Source organism: Aquarana catesbeiana, linkage group LG07 (genome assembly GCF_042186555.1).
Source record: "Aquarana catesbeiana isolate 2022-GZ linkage group LG07, ASM4218655v1, whole genome shotgun sequence".
NCBI classification, from domain to species: domain Eukaryota; kingdom Metazoa; phylum Chordata; class Amphibia; order Anura; family Ranidae; genus Aquarana; species Aquarana catesbeiana.
This window is the reverse complement of record NC_133330.1, coordinates 136,210,977-136,236,154: the sequence shown is the minus strand read 5'-3', so window position 1 is coordinate 136,236,154 and position 25,178 is coordinate 136,210,977.

Here is a 25,178-nt window from a genome sequence, read left to right as displayed (position 1 = left end):
TTAGTGAAGAAGAGATTGTCACCTCATGTCTCAAAGAAATTTCGTTTGCACTGTTGAAGAAAAAGGCCAAAAAAAAATACCATTAAAAGATAACCGAGGAGACAGCTAAAAGAAAGACAAGCAGTAAATAAAAGCAAATATTAGTTGTTTCAAATATATTTATATTTAAAAAATGTCTCAGACATTTCTGGCATATCAATGGCACCCCTACCTGCAAAGTATTCAAGGTATCTTAAACGGACCTCGCGGGCACGCTGGGGGAGCAAGCCAGGACGGCCAGTTTCCAGCGCCGTCAGGGTTGGTTCATTATAAATTCCGGCCTCAGGCCCAACTAAGGCAGCATAGTTCACAGAATTTCTCCTTAAAAAGTTGTGAAGAACACAGCAAGAAAGGATGATGTGATTCAGTTTATATTCCGCCATGTGTATCGGTGTAAGAAATAGGCGGAACCGGCTGGCCATTATTCCAAACGTGTTCTCCACCACTCTTCTGGCTCTGGCCAGCTGGTAATGAAAAACCCTCTCGTCCAAGGTGAGGGTCCTCATAGGGAATGGATGCATAAAATGGTCCCCCAGCGCAAACTCTTCATCCGCAATGAAGACAAATGGGAGTCCTTCCGCATTGTCTTCTGGAGGTGGCAAGCCCAAGCTGCCACTCTGGAGACGCCCGTAGAACTCGGTCTGGGCGATGACTTCACCATCCGACATCCGACCATTCTTCCCCACATCCAGGAACTAGTAAGTAGCTGACACCACCGCCAACATCACAATACTATTGAACCCCTTGTAGTTGTAATAGTATGACCCAGAGTTGGGGGGTGGGACAATGTGGACGTGTTTCCCATCCCATCCCTCTGCAGTTGGGAAAGTCCCACCACTGGGCAAAGTGGGAGGCCACAGTCTGCCATTCCTGTGGCGTGGAAGGAAACTGTGGCGTCAAACAAGAAAAAAAAAATAGTAATTTTGCACATAAACATTGAAAGCAGATTAGACACAAACATTCTTGGCTAACATCAGTATAACATTTATTTTAGGGAGTATTTAAAGACAAAAGTATAACGTCCACCTATCAGATTCCTCACCCCCTCTGATGGCCCATTGTAAACATTTTAGGGGGGGGGAGATGTTTTGAACAGGTAACCCTCTCCACTTCATTGAGAGATGAATGCATACATAATGTGTGTTACTTTGGCCAGCCCCTCCTTACTTACACTATTGGCAGTCCACTGGACAGGTAAGAAGTGTCATAATCCAAATATATAAATACACACTGTACAAATTGTAGCACTTTTTACATTCTGATATTACCTATCAAGATAATAATAGGAGAAAAAACTTTAAACAGTTCCATTTGAAAATATTCAGGCAGGCCCTTGCACTACATGGTTTGGTGAATTCATCCATAAATATGAACACAAAAGAGGTAGGTATAGTGTGTATGGGTTTGGCAAAGTTGGCAGATAGAGGATTGGTATCAGCTGACTTAGCGGTTGGGAGGGGGGGTTCCAAATGATTTTGGGAACCCAAAAAAAAGCCTATTGCACTCTGCATGAATTTAAGGACACAAATAACATTTTTAGACATTTTAGGGGGTGTTTAGGGTAAAGCACTACTATGGAGCTGACAAAATACATTGCTAAGTGACTAAGCGAGGTGGATATGGGCCCAGCATAGCATGCTGGGGAGGTTAGTGAAGGCAAATATGCATGAAGGACAAAAAACAAACTGTGAAAAATTCCAGCATGCATGAGGACAAAGGGGACATTCACAACATATTACAATAATGGTAATTAGGGAATGATGAAAGAAATACAATATATCAGCAAACATTAAATACATATAATGTGATGTTAAAGGATAAATCTTACCTTAATATAGTCCTTCTGCAGGACCTGGATGATGGCAGAACAGGTCTCTGGGATAATGATCCCCAGAACCTGGGGGGAGATGCCTGTCGAGAACTTAAGGTCCTGCAGGCTTCTCCCAGTCGCCAAGTATTGCAACGTGGTGACTAGCATCTGCCCTGGAGTGATGGCTTGCCGCATGCAGGTATCCAGCCTGCTGATATAAGGGGTCAGCAAAGCCAATAAACTGTGAAAATTGGGGTCCGTCATCCGGAGAAAGTTCCTGAAATCATCAGGATTATTCTCACGGATGTCACGGAGCAAAGGCATGTGAGAGAATTGGTCACGCTGGAGCAAACAATTCTTGGTCCATGAACTCCTCCTCGCCCTGTTCATGGACTGGGCTTGGGTCAAAGTTAACAGCCCAACACCAAGCCCCTGAACAGCAAGAACTCTACGACGAGCATGTACACGCAACATGGCTTCAAAACGGTCAGCTGGTCAGAACAAAGTAACAGAACGCACTGAAGAACAGCAAGGCTTGTGAAGAGTGACCTGAAAATCAGCAACAAGCGGACAAGAACGCAATGATAAACAAATACGAACTCACTGCACGCACTGAAGAACAGATACAAACCCACAAGCACAAACTGAACACCAGAAAAACGATCTGAAAACCACAAGTCTGAAAAGCGTGAATCGTCTCTCACCAAACTTTTACTAACACGAGATTAGCAAAAGGAGCCTAAAGGGTGGCGCGCTTGGTATTGAACTGCCCTTTTATAGTCCAGTCGTACGTGTTGTACGTCACCGCATTCTTGACGTTCGAAAATTCTGACAACTTTGTGCGACCGTGTGTATGCAAGACAAATTTAAGCCAACACCTGTCGGAAAAAATCTGATGGATTTTGTTGTCGGAATGTACGACCGTGTGTACAGGGCATTACAGTTACAAATAAAAGTGTTAAAAAAAAAAAAAGAAAAGAAAAAAAGTTAAATAAAAAAGCCAAAAATTGTTGTAGTTTTATTGCTCTCTCTCTATTGTTCTATCTCTGTTGTTCTGCTCTTTTTACAATGTTTTATCATGTTTGCTTTTCAGGTATGTAATTCTTTTATACTCTACTGTTTACTGTGCTTTAGACCCCTTTCACACTGGGGCTCTTTGCAGACGCTACAGCGCTGAAAATAGCGCTTGCAAAGCGCCCTGAAAGAGCCGCTGCTGTGTCTCCAATGTGAAAGCCCAGAGGGCTTTCACACTGGAGTGGTGCGCTGGCAGGACGGTAAAAAAAGTCCTGCTAGCAGCATCTTTGGAGCGGTGAAGGAGCGGTGTATACACTCCTCCTTCTCCGCTCCTGCCCATTGATATCAATGGGCAGCACAGCTATACCATCACATTTGAAAAAAAAAAAAAAAGGAGCACATATGCCAAAGCATGGGGGCAGAGGTGGAGGGGCGATTTGCCCCTAACATTAGGGGTGGATTGCCCCCATGCTTCGGCATATATTTTTTACTCTTTTTTTTTTTGGCACAGCTTGTTGTGGTTTTATTGAGTTAATGTTTTATTGTTACCATTGTTTGCTTTTCAGGTACACCATTCAGCTGCAGCACTGATTTATTTATCCTGACAGCAACAGCGTTTGCTCTCACGATACGTAAATCAGCGACTCCAGCGCTGTAGGAGATGATTTCACCACCACCGTTTTTAAAAAATAGTGCATGTATGCCCATTATTAGAAGTGGGTGGATGCAGGGTGGTATTCTAATGGTGGGCATACCCACCGATCAATATCTTATTTTCATTCAGCCCACAGGCTGCATGAAAAAAAAAGAACATTACAATATATGCCCAATAAGGACCAGAAACGTATTGGTATGTTACTGGACTTTGAGTGGTTATACCAGAATGATGCCTGCAGGTTTAGGTATCGTTCTTTTCAGCCAGCGGTCGGCTTTCATGTAAAAGCAATCCTAGTGGCTAATTAGCCACTAGACTGCTTTTACAAGCAGCGGGAGGGAGCGTCACCCCGTCCTGTCATTTCCATGGTTTTCTCTGGCTCTCCTGTCCAACGTAGCCAGTGGCTCCGCCAGCTGACCATAGAGCTGATCGAAGATCAGGACGGCTCCAATCATCTCTATGGCCTAAGAAACCAGAAGCTACGTGCATTTCATGACTTCGGTTTCGCCGGATATAAACAGCGCAATTGGGAAATTGGGAAAGCATCTTATCACACCGATCATGGTGTGGTCAGATGCTTTGAGGGCAGAGGAGAGATCTAGAATCTAATAGACCCAATTTTTTAAAAAAAGAGTACCTGTCACTACCTATTGCTATTATAGGGGATATTTACATTCTCTGTGATAACAATAAAAAAGATTTTAAAAAATGGAAGGAACAGTGTAAAAGTAAAATACAAAAAGCAAAATAAATAATTAAGAAAAAAAAAGCACCCCTGTCCCCCTGTGCTTGCGTGCAAATGCAAATGCAAGCTTCGGTCTCGTGCCATATGTATACAGCAATTGCACCATGCATATGTATCACCGTGAGCGTCAGATCGTGGGCAGTAATTTTAACAGTAGACCTCCTCTGTAAATCTAAAGTGTTAACCTGTAAAGGCTTTTAAAAAAATATGTAGTTTGTCGCCGTTGCACGGTTGTATGCAATTTTAAAGCATGTCGTGTTTGGTATCTATGTACTCAGCATAAGATCATCTTTTATATTTTATCAAATATTTGGGCAATATAGTGTGATTTAGTGCATTAAAATTCAAAAAAAAATTTTTTGTCCAAATAAATTGCAACACCCACCATTTTAATCTGTAGGTCCTTTGCTTTAAAAAATATATAATGTTTGGGGGTTCAGAGTAATTTTCTAGCAAAAAAAAAATATTTTTCCATGTAAACAAAAAGTGTCAGAAAGGGGCTTTGTCTTCAAGTGGTTAGAAGAGTGGGTGATGTGTGGCAAAAGCATCTAATGTTGTGCATAAAATACCAGGACAGGTCAACCCCCCCCAAATGACCCCTTTTTGGAAAGTAGACACCCCAAGCTATTTGCTGATAGGCATGTTGAGTCCATGGAATATTTTATATTTTTCCACAAGTTTCGGGAAAATTACAAACTTTTTTTTTTTGTCACTAAATTATATATTACTCAAACATGCCATGAGCATATGTAGAATTACACCCCAAAATACATTCTGCTGCTTCTCCTGAGTACGGGGATACCATATGTGTGAGACTTTTTGGGAGCTTAACCGTGTACAGGACCCCGAAAACCAATCACCGCCTTCAGGCTTTCTAAGGGCGTAAAATGGTGATTTCACTTCCTCACTACCTATCACAGTTTTGGAGGCCATGAAATGTCAAGTAAGTACAAAACCCCCACAAATGATGCCTTGTGCCATTTTTGGTGCCTGGTCATAGACCTGACTTACCTCAACAAATTTATAAAACATGGAAAATTCAAAATGGAGACCCTGTCAACCATCCAACAAGCCATACAGCCAGGAGATTGGCAGATTTCAATTGACTTAAAAGACGCCTAGTTCCACATCCCGTTGGAAAAGGAATTTCACAAATATCTCCGATTCCAAGTCGGGCAAGAGCACCTACAATTTATCTGCCTCCCCTTCGGGCTGCCAACATTCCCCCAAGTCTTTTCAAAGGTTCTCTTGGCCATAGTGGCCCTCATCAGATTAAGAGGGATACATCTTTACCATTACCTCGATGACCTCCTAGTGTTGTCCCAAGACAGAGAGCAGTTGCTGGTCCACCGGGAGCAGGTGATCGCCACCTTGTCCAGCTTCGGGTGGCTTCTGCACTTGGGAAAAAGCCACCTAGACCCAGTCCAACGCCTAATATACTTAGGGGCTCAGTTCGATACAGTGGAAAACACCATCTCTCTTCCAATAGAGAAGATTCCGACTATTCGAGATAGAATTTCTCTGGCCCTATACGCCCCACGTCTGAAAGCCTCTCCGCGCCTGGGGATTATCGGCACAATGGCCCCCACGACTCCCACGGTCAAGTGGGTCTTGTGGAGGTTGCGTCCTTTCCAGTCAGGTTTCCTCCGGCAATGGAGGTCAGGAGACAAGAACCAACCTATTCACATAACTGCGACGATGAGGAACAGCCTCTTCTGGTGGCTTCAGCGCAAAAACCTTCTAACTTGCCACTCCATTGCCCCCATCTCCTGGGTCATGGTCATGACCGACGCCAGCGGTACCGGTTGGGGGGCCCTTTGCAGATCGAACCTTGCTCAGGGCAAGTGGGACACTCATCTCCCCAACCCGGGCTCAAATGTCCTGGAACTTCAAGCAGCCTGGTGTGCCCTCCAGTCCTTCTCTCAGCTTCTGAAGGGGGAGTCAGTGTTATTAAGGATGGACAACACCACGGCAGTCTCCTATGTGAAAAGGCAAGGGGGTACTCAGAGCTCCACACTCTATCATGGGCACAGAAGAACCTATCCGACATCTCAGCAGTCTTCGTCCCAGGAGTCCAGAACACTCAAGCGGACTTCCTATCACGCACTCAGTTGGACAACAACGAGTGGTCCCTTCATATACAGACATTCGAGTGGATTCTGTCGCTGGGAATCAATCCCGAAGTAGATCTATTCGCTTCCCCCTGCAATTTCCAGGTGAAGGAATTTTACACCGAGGCCGTTGCAGCCAGGCCTTCGGAACGGATGCCCTGACAGATCAGTGGAGGTTCAGGAGGGCATATGCCATTCCCCCACTTCCGGTTATCCTCAGATTCCTGCGGAGGCTCCAATCGGAAGCGGTCGAAGTGGTGACAATAGCTCCCTATTGGCCGAACAGGCCTTGGTTCCCCCTCCTGATCTAGCTCAGTTGCCGGGATCCGGTGCCTCTCCCTCTCAGGCCAAACCTTCTTTCTCAGGGGACAGTCCTGCACCCTTGTCTAGCACTACTGAGACTGATGGTCTGGTTCTTGAGAGGGAGAGGCTAGAATCTCTCGGGTGCGCCTCAAGAGTGATTTCCACCCTCATGAGCTCAAGAAGGACAAGCGCAAATAAAGTTTATGGGAGAATCTGGACAAAATTTGTTGAATTTTGCTCTTCTATGGGTAGGTCTTCCAGACATCCAGAAGTCCAGGATATTCTCAGCTTCCTTCAAACTGGCCTTATCTATCAGCTCTTACACATACACATGATCGGAATTTCAGCCCGCAAAAGACAGATGAAAGTTTTTCGTCGGAAAATGTGACCGTGTGTATGCTCCATTGGTCTTTTGCTGGCGGAATTCCAGCCAGCAAAAGATTGAGAGCATGCTCTCAATTTTTCGGTCGGGAAAAGTTCCTATCCGAAAATGCAATCGTCTGTGGCAATTCCGACGCGCAAAATCCCTACGCTTGCTTGGAACCAATTCGATGCATGCTCGGAATCATTGAACTTCATTTTCTCGGCTCGTCGTAGTGTTGTACGTCACCGTGTTCTTGATGGTCGTAATTTCAGCAAAATTTTGACCGTGTGTCGTGTGTCCCGCTCTACAAGACTCTGGTCCGCCCGCACCTGGAGTATGCTGTCCAGTTCTGGGCACCAGTCCTCAGGAGGGACGTACTGGAAATGGAGCGAGTACAAAGAAGGGCAACAAAGCTAATAAAGGGTCTGGAGGATCTTAGTTATGAGGAAAGGTTGCGAGCACTGAACTTATTCTCTCTGGAGAAGAGACGCTTGAGAGGGGATATGATTTCAATTTACAAATACTGTACTGGTGACCCCACAATAGGGATAAAACTTTTTCGCAGAAGAGAGTTTAATAAGACTCGTGGCCACTCATTACAATTAGAAGAAAAGAGGTTTAACCTTAAACTACGTAGAGGGTTCTTTACTGTAAGAGCGGCAAGGATGTGGAATTCCCTTCCACAGGCGGTGGTCTCAGCGGGGAGCATTGATAGCTTCAAGAAACTATTAGATAATCACCTGAATGACCGCAATATACAGGGATATGTAATGTAATACTGACACATAATCACACACACAGGTTGGACTTGATGGACTTGTGTCTTTTTTCAACCTCACCTACTATGTAACTATGTGTATGCAAGGCAAACTTAAGCGGAATCCCGTGGGAAAAGACGTCATATCTTTTTCCGACGAGAAAACTGATCGTGTGTACGCGGCATTAGAGTCCAAGTATCAGCTTTGTCAGCCTTCTCTTGGTACTTCATGGGCGTTTCATCCCTTGATTCGGAAATTCTTCCGTGAAGCGTCAAGACTCAAGCCCCAAAGAAAACCAAGATTTCCCAAGTGGGATCTTCTTGTCCTCGACTCAATCTCTCGACTCAATCTCTCGACTCAATCTCTCGACTCAGTACCACGGGGCCTTCCCCGCTTTCCATTAAGGACTTTTCAGCAAAAGTAGCCTTTTTAGTAGCCGTCACCTCGGCTAAGAGGGTCTCTGAGATCAGATCATTGGGTCATGAAGAACCCTTCCTGACATTTTTTCCGGACCGGGTAGTCCTCATCCCCATGCTGGGTTCAAACCCAAAAGTGACTTTGGTGTTCCACAAAAACCAGGAGATCGTCTCCCTACATTCTGGTCCCCGGGGTCCACTGAAACTCGCCCTCTGGACGTAGGTGAAGCTATAAAAGAATATCTACAAATTACTTCTCCCTTTAGACATTCTGACCACCTCTTTATCCTGCACTTTGGCAGAAATAAAGGAAAGAAAGCCTCAACCAGGACACTCGCGGCCTGGATCATGCAGACCATCCAGCAAGCATACAGGGCTAAGGGCTTGGCTCCTCCAGAGGCGGTGACAGCACACTCCACCAGGGGAATGGCAGCCTCTTGGGCGGCGGCTCGACATGAGGCTCCTGACATCATTTGCACAAAGCGGCCTCTTGGGCCTCTATTAATACATTCATGCCTCATTACTGCATAGAGCCTGCTTCAATGTCTTCTGTAAACTTCAGTTTGAAGATCCTATCGGTTGATAGGACAAATTAAAATTATTTTTTGTTCAGCATACCCACCTGTGTGGTTGGCTAGTTATTTCCCACACGTAGGCTGTCATGGAGTCTGTCAGGAAAAAGAAAAAATGTATTATCAAATACTTACCGTAATTTTCCTTTCCTGATGGACTCCATGGCAGACGGAGATCCCACCCATTGGTCAAAGAGTAGGCTAGTTATGGAACGTAGTATCTAGCGGTGAGTGCTCATTTATGGGAATGGGGTCCTATAGCATTTGAGAGGAGGCGGGTTAACCCACACGTAGGCTGCCATGGAGTCCATCAGGAAAGGAAAATTACGGTAAGTATTTGATAATAAATTTTCCTGTTTTTTTTTCTTTTTTATATGTTTAAAACTTTGTGACAAAAAGCAAGATCTGCAAAATACTCAACATGCCTCTCAGGAAATAGCTTGGGGTGTCTACTTTCCAAAATTGGATCATTTGGGGGGGTTTTGTGCTATCTTGGCATTTCATGCCCTCCTAAATTGTGATAGGTAGCCTACTCACAAACAAACTGTCCTTTTTGAAGTAAAACACAAAATCAAGTATTTGTGAAAAAGAAATAGTTATTTATTCTGGGTCATAACCAGGGCTTTTTTTCAGCCGGAACTCACCGGAACTGCATTCCGGAACCTCTGGCAGCCCTCTACTATTCTGGGAGTGACATGTCTGCTGTCTGCACGATCATCAGATGCATGTCTCCTGTCCCTGCAGCAGCGTGTCTCACCCACACAGCACAACAAAGCTGTCTCCTTCCCCTCCTCCTTCTCATTTAGCTCAGTATACACACACAAGAGGAGGGGGAGCAGGAACACGCGCTGACTTCAGGTATGTACAAACTTTTCTATGCTTTATAGATAGACAGGGAGGAGGGGGGAGAGTGCTGGGATTGGGAAGGAGGAAACGAAAATGATGTACACTTGGTGGAGTGATTGGGGGATTAGGAGGATATGTGCTTTGGTATGTGAAAGGACATATGCCAGAAATCAGTGTGAGATTAATTTGAAACCTGACAGCCCCTTCCAGCACTAGCTCCCCTCTCCCCCAGCACATTTCCACCCCCCCTTCCAGCACCAGCCCCCCCTCCAGCACTAGCCCCCCTCTCCCCCAGCACATTTCCACCCCCCTTCCAGCACTAGCCCCCCTCTCCCCCAGCACATTTCCAACCCCCCCTTCCAGCACTAGCCCTCCCTCTTCCAGCGCTAGCCCTCTTCCCCCCCTTCCAGCACTAGCCCTCTCTCCCCCCTTCCAGCACTAGCCCTCTCTCCCCCCCTTCCAGCACTAGCCCTCTCTCCCCCCCTTCCAGCACTAGCCCTCTCTCCCCCCCTTCCAGCACTAGCCCTCTCTCCCCCCCTTCCAGCACTAGCCCTCTTCCCCCCCTTCCAGCACTAGCCCTCTCTCCCCCCCTTCCTGCACTAGCCCTCTCTCCCCCCTTCCTGCACTAGCCTTCTCTCCCCCCCTTCCAGCACTAGCCCTCTCCCCCTCTCATGACTAGCCCCCTCTCCCTCAGCACATTTCCACCCCCCTTCAAGCACTAGCCCCCCTCTCCCCCCAGCACATTTCCAACCCCCCCTTCCAGCACTAGCCCTCTCCCCCTTCCAGCTCTAGCCCTCTCCCCCTCCCCCTCCTGCACTAGCCCTCCCCCCCCTTCCAGCACTGGCCCTCTCCCCCTTCCAGCACTAGCCCCCCTTCCAGCACTATGGATATATGAGGGGGAAATTTGGGACTTTAAATGAGGCACAATGCCTCCATCCCGATTTGTAGGTACAATGAAGAGGGAAGTTGGGACTTTAAATGAAGCGCTTGGGTAGTGGAGGTAAATTAGACCATAGTAGAAATGCATTAAGAAATGTTTATTGGGGGCGTGTCCGGATGTGAGCGGCGGCGGACATGTCTGAGAGGAGCTCCGGGTATCCTGAATTCAATCCTTCGCCATCCTCGCATCTAACTGCCAAAAACAGACCAGCCAACCTGCCAATCTGTTCCTCTCCTTCCCCTGCTGAGCCCTGAGTGGATCTTGAGTGGGGATTCTGCCGTGGTCGTCCGGGAGGCCGCCATCTTGCTGACCTGTACCAGGCCGGAGCGAGCTGATCCCAGCCTGGGGTAACAGACTGCCATCTGTCCTTGAAACAGTGTTCTATCCTTCCTCCTGCCTGCCCTCCAACTGCCTGGTGTGGTCTGATTGCCTGCTGTGCCAATGGGAGCGCTCGCGGCGGCCGCGGCCTAGTGCGGCCTAGTGAAGCCTGCCTGCCACCGCTGTTTCCTGAGCAACTACCCCACGGGAGCGTGCCGCGGCCGGCCTGGCCTCAAATTAAGTGTGCGGATCTTGCTGCCCCCACCTGCCTCATCATCCATCCATCTCCCAGCTTTGGCCTGGTATGCTAACCGGAGGAGACTGTCTGAGAGGAGCTGCGGGTATCCTGAACTCAATCCTTCGCCATCCACCCACCCAACTGCCCAAAAAGACCACCCAACCTGCCAATCTGTTCCTCTCTGTCCCCTGTTGAGTCCTGAGTGGATCTTGAGTGGGGATTCAGCCGTGGTCATCCGGGGGGCCGTGCATTGCTCAGGCCTGCAGCCACCATCTTGCTGACCTGTACCCGGCCGGAGCGAGCTGATCCCAGCCTGGGGTAAGAGTCTGCCATCCGTCCTTGAGACTATGTTCCACCCCCCTCCTGCCTGCCCCCCCCACCTGCCTGGCTTGGTCTGATTGTCTGCCGGGGTCGCTCGCTGCGGCCTAGTGGAGCCTGCCTGACGGCACTGTTTCCTGAGCGGCTACCCCACAGAAGTGCGCCGCGGCCGGCCCAGCCTCAAATCAAGAGTGCGGCTCTTGCTGCCCCCACCTGCCTCACCATCCATCCATCTCCCTGTGGTGGCCTGGTGTGCTGACCGGTGGGGACTGCCTGTGTGGGCCAGTGTAGGTGCCCAGGGGCCTGGTGTCTTTGCCATCCTTCTGCCTGGGTCCCTCCTGCTTTGGGCCTTTCCTGATTTCACTCCCAGCTTTCCACCCTTACTGGACTGCCTCTGCTCTGCCTCCTGGTCACTGATCTGGGCACGAGTTGCTCCTCTGTCGGGGCCCCCTTTAGTGACTCATCAGATGTCCCCCCCTCCAGAAAGGGGAAGAAGAACTCCGGGGCCGCTGGGATCGGCTCATCGCCCCGGCAGCCACAACTCTCTTCGCCGCAGTCAGACCCCATACTGATTGGACGACTCCGGGCCTTATTAGCTGAAATGGAGATGGGCCCCGGGGAGGTTCCAGCGACAGAGGAGTCGGCCCCGCTGTCGCAAGATAGTACAGCCACGATCCTCGCTGCGATCGAGCGGAGTAGGACCTCACTGCTTGTGCGCATCGACCATCTTGCTGAGGAGTGCAATTTTATCAGGAATGACCTTGACAAAATAAGAGGGAGAATGACTGAAACTGAGACCAGAGTATCCGCCACCGAAGATCTTACCGCCACGCATGCCTCCTCCATTGCTGAGTTGCAGCGCACGGTACAGTCCCTTGTTGCAAAATCAGATGACGCCGAAAACCGACTCAGACGCAATAATGTCAGGGTCCTGGGGCTACCTGAGAAAGAGGAAGGGGACCACCCAGCTGAATTTGCGGAAGAGTTCTTTAAAAATCTCCTGAGCCTCACAGATGTCCCTCCTACCTACGTGGTTGAAAGGGCCCATCGGGTGCCCACCGGCCGCACCATCCCGGGGAACCTCCCCCAACCTTTTCTGGTCCGCTTCCTCAATTATCGGGACAGGGACAAGATCCTCTCTGAAGCTCGCAAACATCCCACACTCAGTTATGGTAACACCTCCGTTCATCTTTTCCCCGACTTTTCAGCCGATTTGCAGCGGAAGAGGAAAACCTTTAACGATGTTCGTAGACGGCTCAGGGATAAGAACATAAAATATAGCATGCTTTACCCCAGCCGCCTGCGAGTCCAACATGCTGGAGCAATCCGGTTCTTTGATAACCCAGCAGATGCTGACGACTGGCTGACCACCTTGCATTGACGACCTGATCCCATGAGGATATCAGATGCACGGATTTCCCACATCCTTGCCCGTTACATCCTACTAAAACTTCCTGTAAGTACCGGAGCCACCTCAAAAGTACCTCGACGAGTGATCCACATTGAACCCCCACGATTGGGTAGGTTCACAAGAAGCCAGAGACCTGGTGCTCTCCATCTAACTAGAGAAATTGTCACCAGGCCCCTCTTGCCGTGACAGGATACACATCCCCCCAATCTCGCCTCCGAGGCTTCTGTTCGGTGCTGCGGAGGACTGTAGTGTGGCCTAGTTCACAGGTTACCGCTTTACAATGTTGAGTTCAGTTTTGGGTATAGACCGGCTCCCGGCCCATCCCCAGTGTTTTTTGGGGGGTCCGGGTACCGGTAGGAAAAGCACACAGTGCTTGGGAAGTTGTATTGTTTTCTATGGTTTCTATGTGTTATGTGCGGTTGGCTCTTGCTCTAAAAACACTCATCAAGTGGGACTCAGATGGGACTCGTTCACCCTGAAGTTAGCAATTCTCCCCTGGGATCATGACATCACGTGATCAGGGAACAATGTCGGTGATATCCTGGAATGTCAGAGGCCTCAACTCCAAATTTAAAAGGGCACTGATGTTTCAGTATGTCAAGGCGCACAACCCGCAGGTACTGATCCTACAGGAGACCCACTTGATGGGTGGCAAACTGATGGCCTTGAAAAAGCCCTGGGTTCATAAAACTTTCCATGCCACGTATTCCTCATATGCCAGGGGGGTCTCAATACTGTTAAATAAATCCTACCCATGTAAAGTTGAGGCGGTCCATACAGACCCCCATGGCAAATTTGTAATTGTGGTATTGACGGCCTGGCAACAAAGGTATATTATAGTAGGTGTTTATATCCCACCACCTTTCAAACCGGAAGTGCTGTACACTATTTTGGAGAGGATTACCCCGTATTGTCCAGCTAAATTGTTAATCCTAGGAGACTTCAACAACACCCTCTCCCCTGATCTTGACAGGCCCACACCATCACAGTCCTCTACGGGGGACCTGCTGGGGTGGACACACTCGGCAGGGGTTACTGAGGTGTGGAGGTGGTTACATCCCCAGACTAAAGCTTACTCATGTTTTTCTACCTCATATAAAACCTCCTCCAGAATTGATTATGCGTTCGCAAATCAACTTATGTTAACTGACATAGTGGAGGCAACCTATCTATCTAGTGGACTTTCTGATCACTCCCCCCTCAAGATCACTATGCTGACCCGAGAAAAACGCAGTGGCTCCATGTGGCGCCTTGGGGCCCACTGGATCTCCCATGACGAGATATCAGAGCAGACCCCACAAACATTACGTGAATTTTGGGAACATAACGCGGGGTCATCCTCTCCTCCCATAGTCTGGGATACCTTCAAGGCGTTTACTAGAGGACACTATATGTCAGCAATTAAGGCGGTGAAGGTAAATCAACAAGCAAGCACAACACGGTTGGAGGGGGAGATTGAAGAGGCATTGGCCACTTATGGGTCTGACCCCTCGATCTCCAATTTCGATAGACTGCAGTCCACAAAAAGAGATCTCCAACTCCATCTCACTGAGATCACACGTTTAGAGTTATTCCACACCAAACAGAGATTCTTTGAGCAGGGTGATAGAAATGGTAGACTGCTAGCAATGATGTCTCATCACGACACCCCTATGACTCTGATCCCCGAATTGGTCTCTCCTACAGGTAAATCTATTACATCCCAAAAGGGTATCCTGAAGGAGTTTCAGACCTTCTATCAGACACTATACAGTACAACGCTCCCTCAGGATATGACTCCTGGCGAGATGGCACCTCTCCTGGACCCCCTGGCCCTGGGGTGGCTCTCAAACGAGGAGAGGTCACATCTGGTCAGGCCTATCACTGCAGAGGAAGTACATGCTATTATTAACTCATTGGCAACTGGGAAGGCCCCGGGCCCTGATGGTCTACCCGTCGAATTCTACCGGTCTCATGCAGACCTCCTAGCCTCCCTGTTGGCAGACCTGTATACCCAATGTCTGAAGGAGGGAGCGCTCCCACCCTCCATGGCAGACGCGCACATTATCCTAATCCTTAAGCCCAATAAAGATCCCAAACAGTGCGCCTCATACAGGCCCATAGCACTTCTCAACATTGACTTCAAAATCTTATCTAAATTAATTACTGTTAGACTCAACCCACTTCTGCCCTCCATTATAGACACAGACCAGACTGGATTCATGGCCAATAAATCAACGGATATTAACCTCCGCAGACTATTCACCAACTTGCATGCCATACATGATAATGTGGGCACTATAACGGTTGCTTCCTTCGATATCGAAAAGGCATTCGATTCGATCGAATGGCCATTTCTCTGGGAAACTCTGCGGAGGATGGGATTTCCATTGGTTTTTATTGGGTGGCTGCAAACTATATACAAATCCCCGAGGGCGGCCATCAGACTGAGGGGTGACGTCTCTCCCCCCTTCCCACTGTCCAGGGGTACCAGGCAGGGCTGCCCTCTCTCTCCAGCACTGTTCGCAATAGCTATGGAACCGGTGGCGGAGGCACTGCGGGTCTCGCCCCACATAAAAGGACTAAAAATAGCGTGGCTGGAGGAGAGGGTAGCTCTGTACGCGGATGACCTCCTACTCTTTCTGAACGATGCAAACTCCTCCCTTAGAGGGGCGCTGCAAGTATTGACGGAATTCTCCAAAATAACAGGATTACGGGTGAACTGGACAAAATCCCAGTTACTAGCTATTGACCCTGAGGCAAAAAGACTAGCCCCGCCAGATCTCCAACTGCAATGGGTAGACGAAATGGTGTACTTGGGGGTGCGCGTCTCGAGAGACGCATCCAGCTTTATCCCCCTTAACCTAGACCCGGTGGTCCAAGGAGTCAAAGCTAAACTAAAAGCCTGGGAGAACCTTCCTCTATCCTTATTAGGCCGCATTAACTTAATTAAAATGAAAATCATACCTAAATTTACATACCTATTCCGTAATTCCCCACAATGGATACCTTGCTCATTTTTTACTAAATTGAACCGAATGTTCTCCTCCTTCCTCTGGGGCTCAAACCCCCCCAGATTTAAACTGTCCACACTGATGTGTCCGGTGTCGCAGGGGGGGTTGGCATTTTCAGACTGCCAGAAATATTTTCTGGCAGCTCAGCTGGTCACGGCAGTTTGGTGGCTAGTGCCGGACGCGTCCAACCCCGCGGCAGTTCTGGAGGCTGCGGTGGTCCGCTCTGTGGAGGCCCTAACACATTTACCCCTTCGAGGTCCCAAGGCTCCATATGACTTGACCACCTCCATGCACACGACTCTAAGGGCCTGGAAGGCAGGACTGGGACTTGAGAAGTTCCCACGGAATGCAGTATCCCCACACGCCCCCCTATGGAACAACCCGACCTTACCCCATCTTTTTTTTTTTTTTTAACAAGAAAGACCTTACCCCATCTTTACTCACTACCAGACCCCAAAATATGGGCCAAATGTGGCATTAAACTGATATCTGACCTCACCACCGGCACGGCAATACACCCCTTCAATCATCTAGTGTGCCACAATAATGTTCCCCCCTCACATTTATTTCGCTATATGCAACTGTCTCATGCGTTTAGAGCCCAAATATTACCCAATGACACGCAAATAGTGCAATCCGATCTGGAGAGGGTCACAAGATATGAATGCACCAGGAAACCAACTTCGGTCCTCTATGCACATCTCCTCAGAGTTTCCTCTCCAGATCTGTCAAAGCTCCGTCAGCGATGGACACAAGACATCCCGGGACTGGACTCCGAGGATTGGGAGGACATGTGGGACTTCCCCTTCAAAATCCTGGTCTCACTTCGTGACCGCCTCATACAATACAAAATATTACACCGGGCATATATTACCCCGTATAGAATGCATAAAATGAGAACCTCCCTGTCCTCGGAGTGTTGGAGGTGTACTGGGGATCCGGGCGACTTTATACACATCTTCTGGTCCTGCCCAGCAATTCAAAACTACTGGTCACAAGTAATATCTGTAATAAAAGAAGTGGTGGGAATAGATATAGCCCCAACCCCGCAGATATGCCTTCTAGGCTTAGTAGAAGCATTAGCCCCCAGGATAGCGGAGAGGACTCTGATAGGACTCCTGATTTTCTATGCCAGAAAAATGATCACTCTCTGCTGGAAAAAACGTGCCCCGCCATCAATATTGCTGTGGAAAACACATGTCAATAAAGTACCACCACTTTATAAGGAAACCTACCAAAATAGAGGATGCCCCAAAAAATACCGTAGAGTGTGGGCCAAATGGCTGGCGGAGGCCTCCACGGCAACCGCAGACTGATTGAGCATGTACATAATACCACTCTACGGGTGGATGTGATTTTGATACTTTGGGTGACACTTTTGTATTGTAATCTCTGATATGGGTTTATTTGATATCTATTGTCCCTTGGGTCTCGAATGAATGATCTGATCCTTAGATATTTCAATTGAGCAGGAGCCAATACAGCACTAGGTTGTTTGTTGTTCTTTTCTTATAGACGTGCTACAGCTGTATGTCACTAATGATGGAAACAGCCCAGTTGCCAGCTGGCACTGGCCCCTGCGTGGGTCTAGTCCCAATGCTGTAGCAGGTTTATTGTTGTTTTCTGTTTGTATGTCTTATACTCAATAAAAAGATTTTCAAAAAAAAAAAAAAAGAAATGTTTATTAATTAAAAAAAGAATACCAAACAATAAAAGAGTAATCATTTCATATACAGTAGACAATTCATTATTATATGCATAGGAAATGTACATATAACATAAACATACTAAAAATTGTGTATACGTGTAGCAGCACATGATCCGATGTAAATAATAAGGCAATAATATGGCGTAGTATTGCTAGCGACAACAAGCCTGATACCGACACATGCACCCACATGGTAAATGTGCATTTCTTAAGTAAGGGAAGAATTGATGTAATAGAGGAAAACAGATGGTGTAAATAACTATGGTTCCATGTAAGATGTAGCTGGGGCATCGTTAATACAAAGCTCGACGCGTTTCGTGGGTGTGTTCCCACTCATCAGGAGCTGATGCGATTGGGTTTCCGACTCAAGCAACAAGTGCAGTGTGCTGTGGTGGGAGCAGGGTGGGCCAGGGATATGGCCTCTCCATGGGAGCCGAGGCGGCATAAATGTAGATGCGACATCGGGCAGGAAGAAGGAAATAGAAAGGGGTAGAATGTGTCCACAGGTAAAGATGTACTGTCGTAGGAACAGACAATTCCAAATGCGGCATCAAAAGGCACCAGCAGCCAAACGTACAACGTAAGGCTGGTCTGCAGAGACCCCAGAAAGAGACGGCCAGTACAATGTAAGGCTGGTCTGCAGAGCCCAGAAAGAGACGGCCAGTCTCTTTCTGGGGTCTCTGCAGACCAGCCTTACGTTGTACGTTTGGCTGCTGGTGCCTTTTGATGCCGCATTTGGAATTGTCTGTTCCTACGACAGTACATCTTTACCTGTGGACACATTGTACCCCTTTCTATTTCCTTCTTCCTGCCCCGATGTCGCATCTACATTTATGCCGCCTTGGCTCCCGTGGAGAGGCCATGTCCCTGGCCCACCCTGCTCCCACCACAGCACACTGCACTTGTTGCTTGGGTCGGAAACCCAATCGCATCAGCTCCTGATGAGTGGGAACACACCCACGAAACGCGTCGAGCTACATCTTACATGGAACCATAGTTATTTACACCATCTGTTTTCCTCTATTACATCAATTCTTCCCTTACTTAAGAAATGCACATTTACCATGTGGGTGCATGTGTCGGTATCAGGCTTGTTTGTCGCTAGCAATACTACGCCATATTATTGCCTTATTATTTACATCGGATCATGTGCTGCTACACGTATACACAATTTTTATTATGTTTATGTTATATGTACATTTCCTATGCATATAATAATGAATTGTCTACTGTATATGAAATGATTACTCTTTTATTGTTTGGTATTCTTTATAATTAATAAACAATTCTTAATGCATTTCTACTATGGTCTAATTTACCTCCACTACCCAAGCGCTTCATTTAAAGTCCCAACTTCCCTCTTCATTGTACCCTTCCAGCACTAGCTCTTCCCCCCTTCCAGCCCTAGCCCTCCCCCTTCCAGCACTAGCCCTCTCCCCCTCCCAGCACTAGCCCTTTCCCCCCTTCCAGCACTAGCCCTCTCTCCCCCCCTTCCAGCACTAGCCCTCTCTCCCCCCTTCCAGCACTAGCCCTTCCAGCACTAGCCCTCTCCCCCCCCCTTCCAGCACTAGCCCTCTCCCCCCCCTTTCCAGCACTAGCCCTCTCCCCCCCCTTCCAGCACTAGCCCTCTCTCCCCCCTTCCAGGCACTAGCCCTTCCAGCACTAGCCCTCTCCCCCCCTTCCAGCACTAGCCCTCTCTTCCCCCCTTCCAGCACTAGCCCTCTCTTCCCCCTTCCAGCACTAGCCCTCTCTTCCCCCCTTCCAGCACTAGCCCTCCTCACCCCCTTCCAGCACTAGCCCTCTCACCCCCTTCCAGCACTAGCCCTCTCTCCCCCTTCCAGCACTAGCTCTCTCCCCCCCTCCAGCACTAGCCCTCTCTCCCCCCTTCCAGCACTAGCCCTCTCTCCCCCTTCCAGCACTAGCCTCTCAGCACTAGCCCTCTACCCCCTTCCAGCACTAGCCCTCTCAGCACTAGCCCTCTCCCCCCCTTCCAGCACTAGCCCTCTTCTCCCCTTCCAGCACTAGCCCTCTCTCCTCCCCTTCCAGCACTAGCCCTCTCTCTCCCCTTCCAGCACTAGCCCTCTCTCCCCCCTCTCCAGCACTAGCCCTTCCAGCACTAGCCCTCTCCCCCCCCTTCCAGCACTAGCCCTCTCTCCCCCCCTTCCAGCACTAGCCCTCTCTACCCCCCTTCCAGCACTAGCCCTCTCAGCACTAGCCCTCTCCCCCCTTTTAGCACCTAGCCCTCTCCTCCCTTCCAGCACTAGCCCTCTCAGCACTAGCCCTCTCTCCACCCCTTCCAGCACTAGCCCTCTCTCCCCCCCTTCCAGCACTAGCCCTCTCCCCCCTTCCAGCACTAGCCCTCTCCCCCCTTCCAGCACTAGCCCCTCCCCCCCTTCCAGCACTAGCCCTCCCCTTCCAGCACTAGCCCTCCCCCTTCCAGCATTAACCCTCTCTCCCCCCTTCCAGCACTATCCCTCTCCCCCCTTCCAGCTCTAGCCCTCTCCCCCTTCCCCTTCCATCACTAGCCCTCTCCCCCCTTCCAGCACTAGCCCTCTCTCCCCCCTTCCAGCACTAGCCCTCTCTCTCCCCCCTTCCAGCACTAGCCCTCTCCCCCTTCCAGCACTAGCCTCTCTGTTCCCTTCCAGCACTAGCCCTCTCTGTTCCCCTTCCAGCACTAGCCCTCTCCCCCCCTCCAGCACTAGCCCTCTCTCGCCCCCCCTTCCAGCACTAGCCCTCTCTCTCCCCCCCTCCAGCACTAGCCCCCTCTCTCCCCCCCTTCCAGCACTAGCCCTCTCTCTCCCCCCTTCCAGCACTAGCCCTCTCTCCCCCCTTCCAGCACTAGCCTTCTCCCCCCTTCCAGCACTAGCCCTCTCCCCCCCTTCCAGCACTAGCCCTCTCTCCCCCCTTCCAGCACTAGCCCTCTCCCCCCTTCCAGCTCTAGCCCTCTTTACCCCCCTTCCAGCACTAGCCCTCTCAGCACTAGCCCCCTAGCCCTCTCTCTCCCTCCCCTTCCAGCACTAGCCCCTCTCCCCCCCTTCCAGCACTAGCCCTCTCCTCCCCTTCCAGCACTAGCCCTCTCCTCCCCTTCCAGCACTAGCCCTCTCCCCCCCTTCCAGCACTAGCCCTCCCCCCTTCCAGCACTTGCCCTCTCTCCCCCTTCCAGCACTAGCCCTCTCCCCCCTTCCAGCACTAGCCCTCTCAGCACTAGCCCTCTCCCCCTTCCAGCACTAGCCCTCTCTCTCCCTCCCCTTCCAGCACTAGCCCTCTCTCTCCCCTCCCTTCCAGCACTAGCCCTCTCTCTCCCCTCCCTTCCAGCACTAGCCCTCTCTCTCCCCTCCCTTCCAGCACTAGCCTCTCTCTCTCCCCCCCTCCAGCACTAGCCCTCTCTCTCCCCCCCTTCCAGCACTAGCCCTCTCTCTCCCCCCTTCCAGCACTAGCCCTCTCCCCCCCCCTTCCAGAACTAGCCCTCTCCCCCCCTTCCAGCACTAGCCCTCTCCCCCCCTTCCAGCACTAGCCCTCTCCCCCCCTTCCAGCACTAGCCCTCCCCCTTCAGCACTAGCCCTCCCCCCGTCCAGCACTAGCCCTCTCTCCCCCTTCCAGCACTAGCCCTCTCCCCCCTTCCAGCTCTAGCCCTCTTTACCCCCCTCCAGCACTAGCCCTCTCAGCACTAGCCCCCTAGCCCTCTCTCTCCCTCCCCTTCCAGCACTAGCCCTCTCCCCCCTTCCAGCACTAGCCCTCTCTCTCCCCTCCCTTCCAGCACTAGCCCTCTCTCCCCTCCCTTCCAGCACTAGCCCTCTCTCTCCCCTCCCTTCCAGCACTAGCCCTCTCTCTCTCCCCTTCCAGCACTAGCCCTCTCTCCCCCCTTCCAGCACTAGCCCTTCCAGCACTAGCCCTCTCCCCCCCTTCCAGCACTAGCCCTCTCTCCCCCCCCTTCCAGCACTAGCCCTCTCTCCCCCCCTTCCAGCACTAGCCCCTCTCTACCCCCCCTTCCAGCACTAGCCCTCTCAGCACTAGCCCTCCCCCCCTTTCAGCACTAGCCCTCTCCCCCCCTTCCAGCACTAGCCCTCTCCCCCCCTTCCAGCACTAGCCCTCTCCCCCCCTTCCAGCACTAGCCCTCTCCCCCCCTTCCAGCACTAGCCCTCTCCCCCCCCTTCCAGCACTAGCTCTCTCCCCCCCTTCCAGCACTAGCCCTCCCCCCTTCCAGCACTAGCCCTCTCTCCTCTCCCCCTTCCAGCACTAGCCCTCTCCCCCCTTCCAGCTCTAGCCCTCTTTACCCCCCTTCCAGCACTAGCCCTCTCAGCACTAGCCCTCTCCCCCTTCCAGCACTAGCCCTCTCTCTCCCTCCCCTTCCAGCACTAGCCCTCTCTCTCCCCTCCCTTCCAGCACTAGCCCTCTCTCTCCCCTCCCTTCCAGCACTAGCCCTCTCTCTCCCCTCCCTTCCAGCACTAGCCCTCTCTCTCCCCCCTTCCAGCACTAGCCCTCTCTTCCCCCCCTTCCAGCACTAGCCCTCTCTTCCCCCCTTCCAGCACTAGCCCTCTCACCCCCTTCCAGCACTAGCCCTCTCTCCCCCTTCCAGCACTAGCCCTCTCTCTCCCCCCTTCCAGCACTAGCCCTCTCTCTCCCCCCTTCCAGCACTAGCCCTCTCTTCCCCCCCTTCCAGCACTAGCCCTCTCTTACCCCCTTCCAGCACTAGCCCTCTCACCCCCTTCCAGCACTAGCCCTCTCTCCCCCTTCCAGCACTAGCCCTCTCTCTCCCCTCCCTTCCAGCACTAGCCCTCTCTCTCCCCCCTTCCAGCACTAGCCCTCTCTTCCCCCCTTCCAGCACTAGCCCTCTCTTCCCCCCTTCCAGCACTAGCCCTCTCTTCCCCCCTTCCAGCACTAGCCCTCTCACCCCCTTCCAGCACTAGCCCTCTCTCCCCCTTCCAGCACTAACCCTCTCCCCCCTTCCAACACTAGCCCTCTCTCCCCCCTTCCAGCACTAGCCCTCTCTCCCCCTTCCAGCACTAGCCCTCTCAGCACTAGCCCTCTCTCCCCCCTTCCAGCACTAGCCCTCTCTCCCCCCTTCCAGCACTAGCCCTCTCAGCACTAGCCCTCTACCCCCTTCCAGCACTAGCCCTCTCAGCACTAGCCCTCTACCCCCTTCCAGCACTAGCCCTCTCAGCACTAGCCCTCTCTCCCCCCTTCCAGCACTAGCCCTCTCAGCACTAGCCCTCTCTCCCCCCTTCCAGCACTAGCCCTCTCTCCCCCCTTCCAGCACTAGCCCTCTCAGCACTAGCCCTCTACCCCCTTCCAGCACTAGCCCTCTCAGCACTAGCCCTCCCCCCCCTTCCAGCACTAGCCCTCTTCCCCCCCTTCCAGCACTAGCCCTCTCCCCTTCCAGCACTAGCCCTCTCTCTCCCCTTCCAGCACTAGCCCTCTCTCCCCCCTTCCAGCACTAGCCCTTCCAGCACTAGCCCTCTCCCCCCCTTCCAGCACTAGCCCTCTCTCCCCCCCTTCCAGCACTAGCCCTCTCTCCCCCCCTTCCAGCACTAGCCCTCTCTACCCCCCTTCCAGCACTAGCCCTCTCAGCACTAGCCCTCCCCCCCTTCCAGCACTAGCCCTCTCCCCCCCTTCCAGCACTAGCCCTCTCCCCCCCTTCCAGCACTAGCCCTCTCCCCCCCTTCCAGCACTAGCCCTCTCCCCCCCTTCCAGCACTAGCCCTCTCCCCCCCTTCCAGCACTAGCCCTCTCCCCCCCTTCCAGCACTAGCTCTCTCCCCCCCTTCCAGCACTAGCCCTCTCCCCCCCTTCCAGCACTAGCCCTCCCCCCTTCCAGCACTAGCCCTCTCTCCCCCTTCCAGCACTAGCCCTCTCCCCCCTTCCAGCTCTAGCCCTCTTTACCCCCCTTCCAGCACTAGCCCTCTCAGCACTAGCCCTCTCCCCCTTCCAGCACTAGCCCTCTCAGCACTAGCCCTCTCCCCCTTCCAGCACTAGCCCTCTCTCTCCCTCCCCTTCCAGCACTAGCCCTCTCTCTCCCCTCCCTTCCAGCACTAGCCCTCTCTCTCCCCTCCCTTCCAGCACTAGCCCTCTCTCTCCCCCCTTCCAGCACTAGCCCTCTCTCCCCCCCCCCTTCCAGCACTAGCCCTCTCTTCCCCCCTTCCAGCACTAGCCCTCTCACCCCCTTCCAGCACTAGCCCTCTCTCCCCCTTCCAGCACTAGCCATCTCTCTCCCCCCTTCCAGCACTAGCCCTCTCTCTCCCCCTTCCAGCACTAGCCCTCTCTTCCCCCCCTTCCAGCACTAGCCCTCTCACCCCCTTCCAGCACTAGCCCTCTCTCCCCCTTCCAGCACTAGCCCTCTCTCTCCCCTCCCTTCCAGCACTAGCCCTCTCTCTCCCCCCTTCCAGCACTAGCCCTCTCTTCCCCCCCTTCCAGCACTAGCCCTCTCTTCCCCCCTTCCAGCACTAGCCCTCTCTTCCCCCCTTCCAGCACTAGCCCTCTCTTCCCCCCTTCCAGCACTAGCCCTCTCACCCCCTTCCAGCACTAACCCTCTCCCCCCTTCCAACACTAGCCCTCTCTCCCCCCTTCCAGCACTAGCCCTCTCTCCCCCCTTCCAGCACTAGCCCTCTCAGCACTAGCCCTCTCTCCCCCCTTCCAGCACTAGCCCTCTCTCCCCCCTTCCAGCACTAGCCCTCTCAGCTATAGCCCTCTACCCCCTTCCAGCACTAGCCCTCTCAGCACTAGCCCTCTCTCCCCCCTTCCAGCACTAGCCCTCTCAGCACTAGCCCTCTCTCCCCCCTTCCAGCACTAGCCCTCTCTCCCCCCTTCCAGCACTAGCCCTCTCAGCACTAGCCCTCTACCCCCTTCCAGCACTAGCCCTCTCAGCACTAGCCCTCCCCCCCTTCCAGCACTAGCCCTCTTCCCCCCCTTTCAGCACTAGCCCTCTTCCCCCCCCCTTCCAGCACTAGCCCTCTCTCTCCCCTTCCAGCACTAGCCCTCTCTCTCCCCTTCCAGCACTAGCCCTCTCTCCCCCCTTCCAGCACTAGCCCTTCCAGCACTAGCCCTCTCCCCCCCTTCCAGCACTAGCCCTCTCTCCCCCCCTTCCAGCACTAGCCCTCTCTCCCCCCTTCCAGCACTAGCCCTCTCTACCCCCCTTCCAGCACTAGCCCTCTCAGCACTAGCCCTCTCCCCCCCTTTTAGCACTAGCCCTCTCCCCCCTTCCAGCACTAGCCCTCTTCCCCCCTTCCAGCACTAGCCCTCTTCCCCCCCCTTCCAGCACTAGCCCTCTCCCCCCCCCCTTCCGGCACTAGCCCTCTCCCCCCTTCCAGCACTAGCCCTCTCCCCCCTTCCAGCACTAGCCCTCCCCCCTTCCAGCACTAGCCCTCCCCCTTTCAGCATTAACCCTCTCTCCCCCCTTCCAGCACTAGCCCTCTCCCCCCTTCCAGCTCTAGCCCTCTCCCCCTTCCCCTTCCATCACTAGCCCTCTCCCCCCTTCCAGCACTAGCCCTCTCTCCCCCCCCTTCCAGCACTAGCCCTCTCTCTCCCCCCTTCCAGCACTAGCCCTCTCCCCCCTTCCAGCACTAGCCCTCTCTGTTCCCCTTCCAGCACTAGCCCTCTCCCCCCCTTTCCAGCACTAGCCTTCTCC